Source organism: Oncorhynchus keta, chromosome 3 (assembly GCF_023373465.1).
Source record: "Oncorhynchus keta strain PuntledgeMale-10-30-2019 chromosome 3, Oket_V2, whole genome shotgun sequence".
Lineage (NCBI taxonomy): Eukaryota > Metazoa > Chordata > Actinopteri > Salmoniformes > Salmonidae > Oncorhynchus > Oncorhynchus keta.
The window spans coordinates 20,768,489-20,783,274 of record NC_068423.1 but is presented as its reverse complement, the minus strand read 5'-3'; the positions used below and the strand labels follow the sequence as shown (position 1 = coordinate 20,783,274).

The 14,786-nt window shown below is 43.2% G+C and overlaps 1 pseudogene; it reads left to right on the top strand.

Annotated features, from left to right (window-relative positions):
- Positions 1 to 6,817: 6,817 nt before the first annotated feature.
- The window catches only part of LOC127913572 (general transcription factor II-I repeat domain-containing protein 2A-like), a 79,296-nt pseudogene continuing 71,327 nt past the window's right edge, over positions 6,818 to 14,786 (top strand).

Sequence of the window (14,786 nt, the reverse complement as noted above, 5' to 3'; positions counted from 1 at the left end):
AAAATCTGTGTTATCATGAAAACATCTACAGCCTCCTAACTGTTATTCCTACAAACTATTATGACCCATCTATGGAAAGATGACAGTCATGAACACGATGGCGTGTTACAGGACTCGTCTGATCTCGATACATCCGATCTGCCAACTTCTACCTGTAGAGTCTGAACAGATTGGGCTACACACTAATATGACCCCTCTATGGAAAGGTGAGTCTCTCACAAATTACGTACATGTTGGTTGTTTGGCTCAAGCATCACAAGACTAGTCTGAAGGTAGCTGGGTAACAGTTAAAGCAATTTATGGAAGTATGTATGGAGATACTATAGCGCCTACAATAAGGGGTTAAATACATTTTTTAAAAATAACAAATATTTCCTGATCTTTGTTATGTATCTCATATACAGGACAGACACTTTCCGAAACACTCTGTTTATCCATGTATCAGGTGGTTATTCAATGCCTTTCCACAGGCCAACAGCAGTAAGGCCAAATGTAAATGTTTCATCAACAAACATTTTTTTTTTAAATTCTATACTTTTTTGATAACTTAAGGTAAAACTCCAAATCAAATAGTTAAATGATCCTTGGTGTTAAATGACCCCCAACCCTGGGTTAGACTATAGGGTTAAAATGTATCTTGCAGGAATCTACACTAATTGGTGTTCTATTCAATGTGTATTGCTATTGACCATACAGCATGATTGACATTTAAAGGCACAGTTCCAGTGTTAGCGAAGAATGCATTGACGCTAAACGCTGCATATGTCGGCTCAATCGGAAAATACCTTTGCATTTCTACCACACAATCTGTAACACTTCATCGACACGGACTGAATAAAGCCCTTAGGCTTACCACACAATACTTACTTACTAGAGACTTACTCCTTATTATCCACTCAAGGTCTACATCGATTATTTTGCAGGTGGCAATTCTTCACCTTTAAAACTAAACTCAATTACATTTCATCTAACCATCCACTTAATGTAATCTCCTCAGGTTGGCACAGACTCCAAGGTTGTAGTGACTTGGGTGAATCCTGTGTGTGTGTGTGTGTGTGTGTGTGTGTGTGTGTGTGTGTGTGTGTGTGTGTGTGTGTGTGTGTGTGTGTGTGTGTGTGTGTGTGTGTGTGTGTGTGTGTGTGTGTGTGTGTGTGTGTGTGTGTGTGTGTGTGTGTGTGTGTTTGTGATGTTGTGTTGGAATTCACAAGCTGAGTCTGAGGGGTGTATAGAGGGGGTGAGGAGCAAGAGGGGTGTCCTAGTCTAGGCCCAGTCCCAGTATAAAGGGGTGTCCCAGTCTGGGCCCAGTATAAAGGGGTATCCAAGTCTGGGCTCAGTATAGAGGGGTGTCCCAGTCTGGGCCCAGTATAAAGGGGTGTCCCAGTCTGGGCCCAGTACAGAGGGGTGTCCCAGTCTGGGCCCAGTATAAAGGGGTGTCCCAGTCTGGGCCCAGTATAGAGGGGTGCCAGAAGGCTGCTAGATTGAGAAGATATTACAGTGATTAGGCTTCATTGGATGCTTCCAGCGCCACAGCCACCACTGTCATTACACAGCAAATTGCCCAGATGATAGCTGTAATATGAAATAAGTGCCAGTGAAAGAGATTAGTCCTGAGTGTACTGTACTGCTCCCTCTATGACGCAGGGAACCCAGCCAGTAGGGAGGGACCACAGCAGAGGGACTGAGGGAGGTGGTTTAAACTTACCCAAACAGTGTTTCCTCAACTAAAAGTTTTGAGACTATGCCGCGGGATTTGTGGTTTGGTACGTTACCCTGCATCACTGCTTCAATGCTCCAGACCAGCGCAAAGGGGAGTTAGAGCACTGATTATGCTTTGGAAAGTTGGAAAAAATATACATATATTCCATGACATTCTTAAGATATACAGTGGAAGGCTGAAGATTACATACACCTTAGCCAAATATATTTAAACACAGTTTTTCACAATTCCTGACATTTAATCCAAGTAAAAATTCCCTGTTTTAGGTCAGTTAGGATCACCACTTTATTTTAAGAATGTGAAATGCCAGAATAATAGTAGAGAGAATGATTTATTTCAGCTTTTATTTCTTTCATCACATTCCCAGAGGGTCAGAAGTTTACATACACTAAATTAGCATTTGGTAGCATTGCCTTTAAATTGTTTAACTTGGGTCAAACGTTTCGGGTAGCCATCCACAAGCTTCCCACAATAACTTGGGTGAATTTTGGCCCATTCCTCCTGACAGAGCTGGTGTAATGGAGTCAGGTGTCACGTTCTGACCTTAGTTCTTTTGTTATGTCTTTGTTTTAGTATGGTCAGGGCGTGAGTTGGGTGGGTTGTCTATGTTAGTTTTTCTATGATTTGCTATTTCTGTGTTTGGCCTGGTATGGTTCTCAATCAGAGGCAGCTGTCAATCGTTGTCCCTTATTTGAGAACCATATTTAGGGAGCCTGTTTTCTATTGTGTTTCATGGGTGATTGTTTCTTGTTGGATGTATCAGTCACTTTGTTATTTTGGATTCTTTAGTGTTCAGTTTTAATAAACTAAAATGGACTCTTACCACGCTGCACATTGGTCCGATCTCTCGTACTCCTCCTGAGAACAGTTACATGAGGTTTGTAGGCCTCCTTGTTCACACACGCTTTTTCAGTTCTGCCCACATTTTTCTATAGGATTGAGGTCAGGGCTTTGTGATGGCCACTCCAATACCTTAACTTTGTTGTCCTTAAGACATTTTGCCACAACTTTGGAAGTATGCTTGGGGCCATTGTCCATTTGGAAGACACACTTGTGACCAAGCTTTAACTTCATGACTGATGTCTTGACAGGTGCATTTCAATATATCCACAAAATATCCCCTCATGATGGCATCAATTTTGTGAAGTGCACCAGTCTGTCCTGCAGCAAAGCACCCCCACAACATGACGCTGCTACCCCCGTGCTTCAAGGTTGGGATGGTGTTCTTCGGCTTGCAAGCCTCCCCTTTTTTTCCTCCAAACATAACGATATCAAACAGTTCTATTTTTGTTTCATTAGATCAGAGGACATTTCTCAAAAAAAATCTTTGTCACTGTGTGCAGATGTAAACCGTAGTCTGGCTATTTTATGGTGGCTTTGGAGTAGTGGCTTCTTCCTTGTTTAGTGACCGTCCAGGTTATGTTGATATAGGACTCTTTTTTACCCCCTTTTTCTCCCGAATTGTTAGTAGTTACTGTCTTGTCTCATCGCTACAACTCCCACACGGACTCGGGAGAGGTGAAAGTGGAGAGCCATGCATCCTCTGAAACACAACCCAACCAAGCTGCACTGCTTCTTAATAACACAGGGCACATCCAACCCGGAAGCCAGCCGCACCAATGTGTCGGAGGAAACACTGTACACCTAACGACCTGGTCAGCGTGCACTGCGCCCGGCATGCCACGCCACGCCACAAGAGTTGCTAGTGCGTGATTTTACAAGGATATCCCTACCGGCCAAACTCTTCCTAACCCGGATGACTCTAGGCCAATTGTGCGCCGCCCCATGGGCCTCCCAGATCATGGCCGGCTGCGACGGAGCCTGGGGCTCGGACCCAGAGTCTCTGGTGGTACAGCTAGCACTATGATGCAGTGCCTTAGACCACTGCGCCACCCGGGAGGCCCCGATATAGGACTCCTTTTACTGTGAATATAGACACTTTTGTACCTGTTTCCTCCAGCATCATCATGAGGTCCTTTGCTGTTGTTCTGGGATTGATTTGCACTTTTCGCACCAAAGTACGTTCATCTATATGAGACAGAACACGTCTCCTTCCTGAGCGGTATAATGCCTGCATGGTCTCATGGTGTTTAAACTTTATACTTTATACAAAAACAAAATGCAAATTAATTACATACAATGTGATTTTCTGGATTTTTGTTTTAGATTCCGTCTCTCAGAGTTGAAGTGTATCTATGATAAAAATTACAGACCTCTACATGCTTTGTAAGTAGGAAAACCTGTAAAATCAGCAGTGTATCAAATACTTGTTCTCCCCACTGTATATGGCCTTACAGTTTCTGAAACTTGTCCTTAGCTATATTGCCTTATGGTTTCTGAAACCTTCTTAGCTTATTGTAGTGAGTTAAGCTCGGGCCAGTACAGTCTTCATTTATGCACTCACTCTATCTTCTTCACACACATACAGTAACTCATATGTGCCCTGGATATATCTGATGTGGAGAGGAGTTTTCTTCCTGTCTGTCTGTTGAGGTCTCCCAGCTGATTATAGTGTGTGAAACAACATGTTGAGGTCATCCAGCTGAATAGAGTGTTTGACACCACACGTTGAGGTCATCCAGCTGATTAGAGTGTTTGACACCACATGTTGAGGTCATCCAGCTGATTAGAGTGTTTGACACCACATGTTGAGGTCATCCAGCTGATTAGGCACTCACACCATCCCACAAGTCCAGAGATATGAGAGAGTCTAGTTGTTGAAGGGCAGAGAAAGAGATGTTGCTCTCTGCCACTGCTTGAGGGAGACTGCAAGTATTGTGTGACATGCAGAGTCAAAAGGATGTGCAGATGTCCGGACCCCTAGTAACCTCCCTAGCAATCTATCAGGGCAGAGGTCATACAGGTCAGGGAGATGTTGAGAGGTAGGTTTATGGTCACCCCCCCTACCCCTCCCTCTAGACTCTCAAGCTCCCGTCGTGCGAGATGGGGAGTGGAATGTGCAGCTCAGGGTTGAGACTGGCAGGGAAATCATAACAAGCCTATTGCCAGTTATCCATTCTAAAAGTGACTGGAGATGTATGTTAAGGGTGTCAATTATTCATTTTACTGTTGCAGTCAACTTGTATATTGTTGAGTCGTCAGTGTACATGGACACACAGGCTTTATTCAAGGTCAGTGGAAGGTCATTAGTAAACACAGAAAATAATAATGTCCTAGTTGGCTGCCCTGTGGTACACCACACTGAATTTGCATTAGAGTCCCTCTCGAATGCAAAAATTCCCCCCTTGTGTTCTGTTTGATAGGTAACTGTCCTTCGGTGATAATGCAGAGGAGGACGTTAATCAATAACAATATGTTTTTTTTTCAGAAGTCATTCTCACTTTGCAGAGAAAGGTTTACCAACAAAGTGATGGATTTTTTCCATGGACTCCTTTTTTTCAACAACTGGACTCTAAACTCTGAACCATCCCTGGTGTGGTGTCTTGTCAAGGTGTCAGATACATTTTTACTCGGTCTGGACTCGGTCTCAGACAATGAAGACTTCTCAAGACCTGCGGAGTAAAAAACTCATAATTATCAGCTCCCATTCAGTCAGAGCATGACACATAAATATCTTATCTCCCATTGAACCTTTGCTTCCAACTTTACTCATAACATTACTGTCCTTTTTATTCAATGAAAAATATCCTCAAACTGTCCACACTCGTCAGACAGTTTTGTGTTCACTATTATTAGGGTGACCGGGGGGAGTTGGAACATTTTGTCTCTCTATCTATTATAGACATGTTTGGGTTAGTAATGATTTGTAGATTGGCTCTCTATTTGCCCTCAGCATGCATTTCTTCACCATTCTTAATGTCTAAAGAATCCGTATGTCCTTCTGAAATATGAACACAGAAATGCATTTTGAACTGATTATGGTGGCGATTTGACACAATTACAATCATGGTCTTGAATTGGACTTATATTTTTCTGGTCTTGGTCTTGACTCGGTCTCGCACCCCTCGCCCCTCCTGGTTTTGGTCTTGAATCAGTTTTAGTTGGTCTCGAACACAACACTGCTGACTCAACTCTTTTTAATGACTGATCTTTTGACTCGTTCAGTCAAAAGAACAAATCTTCAAAAGAACAAATCTAATTTTGTTACTTCGATTGAGTAATGACCTGAGCACGCAGGACCCCCCTACCGACGAACGATGAACTGAAAGAGTCATGATTCTATATGTCACGCCCTGACCTTAGACATCCTTATTTATTCTCTGTGTTTGGTAGGTCAGGGTGTTACTCGGGTGGGAAAATCGATGTTTTCAATTTCTTTGTTCTTTTGCCGAGTGTGGTTCCCAATCAGAGGCGGCTGTCTATCGTTGTCTCTGATTGGGGATCATATATAAGTTGTGATTTTCATTTTGGGTTTTGTGGGGTGTTATTTTCTGTTTAGTGTCTGTGCCTGACGGAACTGTTCGCTTTCATTTTTTTAGGATTTGTTATGTTTGTTTGAGTGTTTCTGTAAATAAAAATCATGAACACTTTCCACGCTGCGCTTTGGTCCACTCTTCCTTCCACCGACGAGAGCCGTTACAGAACACCCCACCAAAGAAGCACCAAGCAGCATGGCCAGGAGGACTGGACATGAGAGGAAATCCTGGAGGGGGAAGGACCCTGGACACGGGCCGGGGAGTATCGCCGTCCAAGGGAGCAGATGGAGGCAGCGAGAGTGGAACGGCGACTATACGAAGAGTTAGCTCAACTCTGTGGGAGGGGCACACGGGTTGGCGAGCGGAGCGAGCGGAATGAGTGAAACTAAGGGGTGAACGACAACCAACTCCCTGTAAATACAATGAGGAGTTGGTCATGGTTCAAGTGCCACGTTTTCACCGTGCCTTCAGTGCTCATCCACAGCCCGGTGCGCTCTGTGCGAGTTCCCCGCAGTTGCCGTGCTAGAGTGGGCATTCAGCCAGAACGGATTGTGCCAGCTCAGCGCTCCTGGTCTCCGGTGCGTCTCTTCGGCCCAGGATATCCTGCGGTAGTTCTACGCACGGTATCCCTAGTTCGCCAGCACAACCCAGTGCGGCCTGTGCCAGCTCCCCGCACGTGCCGTGCTACAGGGGGTATTCAGCTAGGACGCGTTGTGCCAGCTCTATGGTCCAGACCTCCAGTGCGCCTCCACAGCCCAGTATATCCTGTGCCGGATATACGCACTATGCCTCCAGTGTGCCTTCTGAGACCTGTTCCGGCTGCACATGCGAAGCCTTCAGCGACGGTCCCCAGTCTGGAGCCTCCAGCGACGGTGCCAGTCAAGGGCTTGCAGCAACGATCTACGGTCCAGAGGTCCCGGCGACGGTCCCTGCACCGGAGGCGCCACCGAAGTGGGGGGAGCCTAAAGTGGAGCGGGGTCTGCGTCCCGCACCGGAGCACCCACCAAGAGTAGATGCCCACCCGGACCCTCCCCTATAGGTTCAGGTTTGAGGTCCGCACCTTTGGGGGTGGAGGGGGGGGGGGTTCTGTCACGCCCTGACCTTAGAGATCCTTATTTATTCTGTCTCTGATTGGGGATCATACATAAGTTGTGATTTTCCATTTAGGGTTTTGTGGGGTGTTATTTTCTGTTTAGGGTCTGTGCCTGACGGAACTGTTCGCTTTCATTTTTTTTTGTTTTTGTTTTTGTTTGAGTGTTTCTTGAACATAAATACAACACTTTCCACGCTGAGCTTTGGTCCACTCTTCCTTCCACCGACGAGAGCCGTTACACTACAAGCTTCTCATTCTCATGTCTTTCACCGTAAGGGGCTTATTGGAGCTGTCAGTTGTGACCGAGACTTGTAAAAGGGTGCTTTAAAACTATGTACATTTATCGAATGCTAGTCATACAAACAATATTATTTGCTTGATACATTTGAAACGAGGTCTAGTTGTGGCCGCAGCTGGACGAGATTGCGAAATATAGTTTGCGAAATGCAGCACCCGGGCAGCATCCCCAAATTATTTGTTCTCGAGTTTGGGTTTGTTCTTTAGAGGCTGTGTGTGTTTTGATTCTACAAAGCTGTATCCATCGTAACATTCTATAGTCAATTATGCAATCAATTATCAGTTCTAAACTTTTATTTTTCTTCTCTATGCTGCCTGCCTGCAGCACAATCTGTTTTCCTGTGTGCATATACGGTATGACTGACAGTATTGGTCAGAGCCGCTGAGCTGGAGGAGCACGTATTAATCCTGCTGTACAATTTATTGCTGCCTGCAGGGCTAAAGAACAACAAAAAATGAATAACTAACTCAGAAAAATTCATCATGACTCTCGAGTCGGTGAAAAGAGTCATTAAAAAAGAATGAATCGTTCACGAACCGCACATCACTAATCAATGTACTTCAGTAGACGCTTAAAGGGCAACTGTTTCTATGTCCTGTGGTTTAAAAGATAAGAAGAAAGAGCCCAAAAAAGTCCAACTCAATTACATTGTTGGTTAGGTAAAAACAAAAAAAGTGATTTTTAAACCTGCTATGAGTTTCTAGATGCGGGAGGGCATTTTCCTTCTCCCCATTTCACCTCAACTCTCAGTGTTTGAAAATCACTGTTTTTTAAATGTTGTTTTTGATGATATCATCAAATTGCACTTTTTAACTTCCCGTTTTTTATGTAGAAATGCACCGTTTTCAAATATGTCCATATTGGTATAACGCTGGAGATAATGAATATTAGGTTGAAAAGTGGGCAGTTGTAAATGGGGGAGAACCATTATCCATTAAAACAATACCACCCTATACTGTGGCAGTACCCTAGCCCCCACCACACCTTCTACACCAAGGCCACATCCCCTATCCCCAGGTCACACCCCCTACACCCAGGTGGGGGCTAGTGGGTGTGACCTGGGTTTAGGGGTGTCCCAATTAAAAAAGTAAAAATTTGCTGTTGATTACATCATTATTTTTCACATGGTGAGGTCATTAATATTTTTTTTTATATCAGAATGGGATTGGGAACCCCTTTGGGAACCACTTTGCCCATGATGCTGAGAATCGTACAGCAATGCCAGATAAGGCATTTCCCATTGCGAGAGGCCTGTACCTATTCACCAAACCACACAAGGCCAGAGACCATTAATATTGAAACAAAGTTACATTGTCAACAAAGATTCAATCCTTTGGAGAGAGTACATAAAGCTTTGTTAAATAATGCAGGAATCATTCAACAATGGGGCTTCGACATTTGTGCCTCGCTAGCTAGCTAGACCGCAATGAGGTAATTATTCATGTCTTTATTCAACTATAAGTCTATAAACAGTGGTAGCAGTTTCTCTCCCCACTCCTTCTTCATAATGTTCAGAGAACATCCAAGTAACCGTGACATTTTCTCTATGACGTTAGTCGTATACGGTGTAGGTTTATGTCTCATGTTGAAGCACAGCACAGAGGTATGGTGCTGAGAGACTTAAGGGTTGAACATACCCCCTGGTCTAATTAGAAATAGGGATTCCATACTGTTCCCAGAGATCAATGTGTGTCTTCTGACCCAAACCAGTTTTGAACTGAACTTTGCATGTGCCCCATATTGGTTTGAATCACATACTGTACATGTAGCAGGTTTACTATCAATGCAGCAAAAGTGTTGTCAGTATGTACGCAGATCAAGGACCTTCCCTGTAATACAGAATAACCCTCTCTCTCACGACAGAATCATTCAATGCAACCCAGCAGAGACAAGCTTATGTAAGTGGATCAGGAATGTGTTAGCGAGAGCGTCGACACACAGCAACCATACATGTCACACAGAGGAGAGGACACATACATCTAACACCAGCTGGGCTAACTATCGTAGCACCAAGGCTAACTAACTAGACAGTTGCTATGGTGACCAGTGTCTTTTGTCACAGTAATACTGTAGTAATCAGGCCTCTGTTCTGACAGTGAGCTAGCACTCAAGCGAGCTCCTCTTCTCTCGGTTTGAGGGTTCTAAGTCACATGGATGAGAAGTCATTTACACATGCAGCTAGTGGGAAGGTCTCGACTCCACTTGGGGAATGAGAAAAAAGAGAGATGAACAGAAAATAACACACAAGAACGCATCTTTGGAGCCTAAGAATAAGTCAGTGGAAATTATTTAAAAAAGAATGGTAACGGGTTAGGTGCTATTTGCAATTATAGAGAAATAGAGGGGTTGGGAAGGGAGGAGAGGAAGGCATGAGAGGAGAAAGTGCTGCTTATGGCACACATAAGTGTGGACCTCAGCACTGAATGGAAGTGGTGCCGGTGTTAGGAAGACTAGGCATGGTGTTGTATTTCTCAGGAATAAAAAAAAATCAAGATTAGAAATAATTACTTAGAGTAAAATATGAGTTCAACTGTAAAAAAAAAAAGTTGCATGGAGAAAGTGTGGTGTTTCAACCACCTCTATTCATTGGCATGCATACTGAATATTACTCACACTTTAACATGTTCACTTTGCTGCGACACCTCCCTCGGACAAATAACATGTGACAGGTTTGCACAGGTTAAAGAATCGCATGTTTATTGATGTTCTGTATTATGTCATGTTTCATGTTTTGTGTGGATCCCAGGAAGAGTAGCTGCTGCTTTTGCAACAGCTAATGGGGATCCTAATAAAATACCAAATACCAAAACATTCAACATCAAAACAAACACATTCGGCATTACGGAATATTACCCCTCATTACTCTTCCTAATAATGTAAACTATGAATAAATCAATCGCATCTTAAACTACTCCCAGCAAGTGTTTTGGAAAGTTCTCAACCCAGTCATCTTTTATCAGTGTAGCTCTCTCAGTGGCAGACCCACAGTTGTATGGGCGATCCCAGTGTGTATCCAAAGCCCCCTGAAAGCATGCCTGGGGCTATGTTGGCATAAGAAAACACCCCTCAGCGGTAGAATAGGCCTACAAACACAGCTACAGGAGGGGCAGATGAGGGGGCTCTGGCTTACCTCAGCTCCCTTGGTAGTATGGATGCTGCAGGTGTGTAAAATTGATGTTTCACTAAACCCCGCCCCCCTTGGTTACTGTTGCAACCTCAGTCAACATTTTTCTGGGAAGCCCATTTCCCCATACGAACCTCTGGCAAAATCCCCTCAGTGATCTGAAATTGTATATTTAATACACAATGAAATTTAACACAGCGTACCCCTTGCTAATCAGGAGACTCTTGGGTATGTTGTTGTGAACTGTCATCACAATTGCTTCACGGGAACATAGTAAAATAACATAAGGAAGTGAAATATCATCACCAAAGTTTATTTTTCTGGGCAGACTGGGTGGACACCCTATAAAATGAAGGTGGTAGTGTGTCTAGCCACTGGATGCCACTGAATGCAATGTTAACCTCTTTTGGAGCTAACTAATGATCTCAAATCGTGTCCTGATGTTGACAGCCGATGAGAGTTGTATTCATAAGATGGCTAACTTAGCTAGTTAAAATACTTTTAGAAAACAAATGGTTATATTAGCTGGCTAGCTAGCTAAAGTTAGCAACATTTGGTGGTCAATGACATTGGGAGCTAACCAGCTAAACTAGCATACAATGAAACAAAAGTATAATTTCAGATTCAAAAAATACTCCAAGAGAATCTGAATTTCAGGAATCCCAGTAGCAAGTACTCCTGGTGCACTTCTCAAATATTTAGCCATTCAAACATTTAGTAGTTGGGTAAACATGTTTTTGTTGTCTTGCCCTCAATGGCTTCAAATGCGTTTAAAATGTGAGCTTGTCTGAGGTGCTGGACTCGACTGCAATTGCTATCCATTGGAGTGCTGCGATTCGTTGTCCCAAATTAGGGGGAGGGGCTTAGCGAAGGGTCAATTAGAAAGAGAGGAACATTACAGTTCCGTGCTACATGTCACCAGTAGTAGAATTAGTTCCAAATCTAGGGTGGGTGTAGTGGCAGTGATACGAGATGCGCAGTTTGGAATGTTTGACCTGTTGATGTCACATCATAGTTGGAGTTTTATTGCATTATGTACGCCGTACTTGACATCTAAAAGCTGAATTGCAGTACACAGCACATACAAGTAAGCAAAAACAGTTAAAAGCAGGTCTACATGTAGCCGGTGTGTGATGGTGCTCATAAGAAGAGTCGTGCTGAGGGTCTGACAGTCGGCATTATTCTCACATCTGGTTCACAAGGTCAAATGGAAAGGGACATCAGATGGACTGGACGTCAGCTGAATACTGAGTGCATCTGTAACAGTATGACTTTAGACCGTCCCCTCGCCCATACCCGGGCGCGAACCAGGGACCCTCTGCACACATCAACAGCAGTCACCCACCAAGCATCGTTACCCATCGCTCCACAAAAGCTACGGCCCTTGCAGAGCAAGGGGAACCACTACTTCAAGGTCTCAGAGCAAGTGACGTCACCGATTGAAACGCTATTTAGCGCACACCGCTAACTAAGCTAGCCGTTTCACATCCGTTACACATCCCCCTCATTCAGTTGGGAACAGCTCTGTATACACAGTATTGTAGAAACAAATATTCTACATAGGTATAGTAAATACCAATAGAATGGGACAGACATTACAAAAAGTGAGGTTCATTATTGTTATTATGTTTCAGTTATGTACAATGTCTATGGGATGTGGTTCTAGAGTGCCTGTGGTTGGGTGTATACAAGCCAGTGTGGTCAAATTCAGACAGATTAGATTAAGTTACAAGGACCTGATGGATTTACTGGCTGTGTTAAAGATGAATATGGCTAATTAAGTCATAGCTAAAAGCAGTCAGAATTTCACATCATAGGAGTGGAAATTGCTAGTGTAGCATGTGAAAGCTAACAAGTAAAACTTTTTTTAAATTCTACCATCCTCCATGCATTTTTATATCAAAGTTATATTTGGCTACTCAAAAGCTGTTATAAATGAATATGCATCTGACAGTCTGTATGTATGTATGTATGTACTGTAGCTATGTATCTACTTGATTTGCATAACGGTGTAGCATGGTGAATGAGGTCTCTATAGACCAGAGCCTTACACAGATATGGCAGCAGGTAGACTAGTGGTTAAGAGGGTATGTCTAGTAACCAAAAGGTTGCCGGTTCGAATCCCCAAACTGACCAGGTGGAAAATCTGCCTGTGTCTGTAATCTCTCTGGAAAAGAATGTCAGCTAAATGACAAGAAAATAACATACCTGCAAAAGTTACAGCATTTGATCACGTAGTTAACTATCATAACTTTGCTAGATAGTGCAAATAATACATTGCTGCTGAAGTTGTTTGGTTGCCTTAGCCGAGGTGAAGGGCAGGCCAAGCATGCTTCTTAATTAGACAGAGGAGGAACAGCTGCTGAGGTTTGCAGGAAAAAAAAACATTTTTAAAAAGTCCCTTGCTTTTCAACACCCTCGGTAGGGAGGGGGAGAATTGTACACACACACACACAATCAGAGGCATTGAGTTAGATATAATGATGTTATAAATAATCCGTTTATCGTCCTACCAGAGAGAGTGTTTCAGTAGAAAATTAACGTTGTATCGGCTCATAGACCAAAGTAAGACTGACAAGTCACTAACCTATTTGGTTCTGAAATGTAGTTTGTTTTTCAAATGTTTCGACAAACTGGCAATCAAAGCCTACAGTCTTTGGCTAGATACACTGACATTATTACAGCTCATGTTGTGGCAGGCCTTGTATATGTATCTACCAGGAAGTTTAAACAGCCATTTAATCCAAGTAAAAATTCCCTGTCTTAGGTCATTTAGGATCACCACTTTATTTTAAGAATGTGAAATGTCAGCGTAATAGTAGCTTTTATTTCTTTCATCACATTCCCAGTGGTTCAGAAGTTTACATACACTCAATTAGTATTTAGTAGCATTGCCTTTAAATTGTTTAACTTGGGTCAAACGTTTCGGGTAGCCTTCCAGAAGCTTCCCACAATAAGTTGGGTGGATTTTGACCCATTCATCCTGACAGAGCTGGTGTAACTGAGTCAGGTTTGTAGGCTTCCTTGCTCGCACACACTTTTCAGTTCTGCCCACAAAAATGTTCTATGGGATTGAGGTCAGGGCGTTGTGAGGGCCACTCCAATACCTTGACTTTGTTGTCCTTAAGCCATGTTGCCACAACTTTGAAAGTATGCTTGGGGTCATTGTCCATTTGGAAGACCCATTTGCGACCAAGCTTAAACTTACTAAATGATGTCTTGAGATGTTGCTTCATTATATCCACGTAATTTTCCTTACTCATGATGCCATTAATTTGTGAAGTGCTCCAGTCCCTCCTGCACCAAAGCACCCACACAACATGATGCTGCCACCCCCATGCTTCACGGTTGGGATTTTGGTCTTCGGCTTGCAAGCCTCCCCTTTTTTCTCCAAACATAACAATGGTCAATATGGCCAAAATTCTATTTTTTTGTTTAAACATACCAGAGGACATTTCTCCAAAAAGTACAATCTTTGTCCCCATGTGCAGTTGCAAACCATAGTCTGGCTTTTTTTATGGTGGTTTTGGAGCAGTGGCTTCTTCCTTGCTGAGCGGCCTTTCAGGTTATGTCGATTTAGGACTCGTTTTACTGTGGATATAGACACTTTTGTACCTGTTTCCTCCGGCATCTTCACAAGGTCCTCTGCTGTTGTTCTGGGATTTATTTGCATGTTTCACACCAATGTACGTTCATCTCTAGGAGCCAGAACGCGTCTCCTTCCTGAGCAATATGACGGCTGTGTGGTCCCATGGTGTTTATACTTCTGTATTATTGTTTGTACAGATGAACGTGATACCTTCAGGGGTTTGGAAATGCTCCCAAAGATGAACCAGACTTGTGGAGGTCTACAATTTTTCTTCTGAGGTCCTGGCTGATTTCTTTTGATTTCCCCATGATGTCAAGCAAAGAGGCACAAAGTTTGAATGTAGGCCTTGAAATACATCCACAGGTACACCTCCAATTGACTCAGATTATGTCAATTAGCCTATCAGAAGCTTCTAAAGCCATGACATCACTTTCTGGAATTTTCCAAGTTGTTTTTAAGGCACAGTCAACTTAGTGTATGTTAACTTCTGACCCACTGGAATTGTGATATAGTGAATTATAAGTGACATAATCTGCCTGGTAACAATTGTTGGAAAAATTACTTGTGCCAAAACTATAGTTTGTTAACA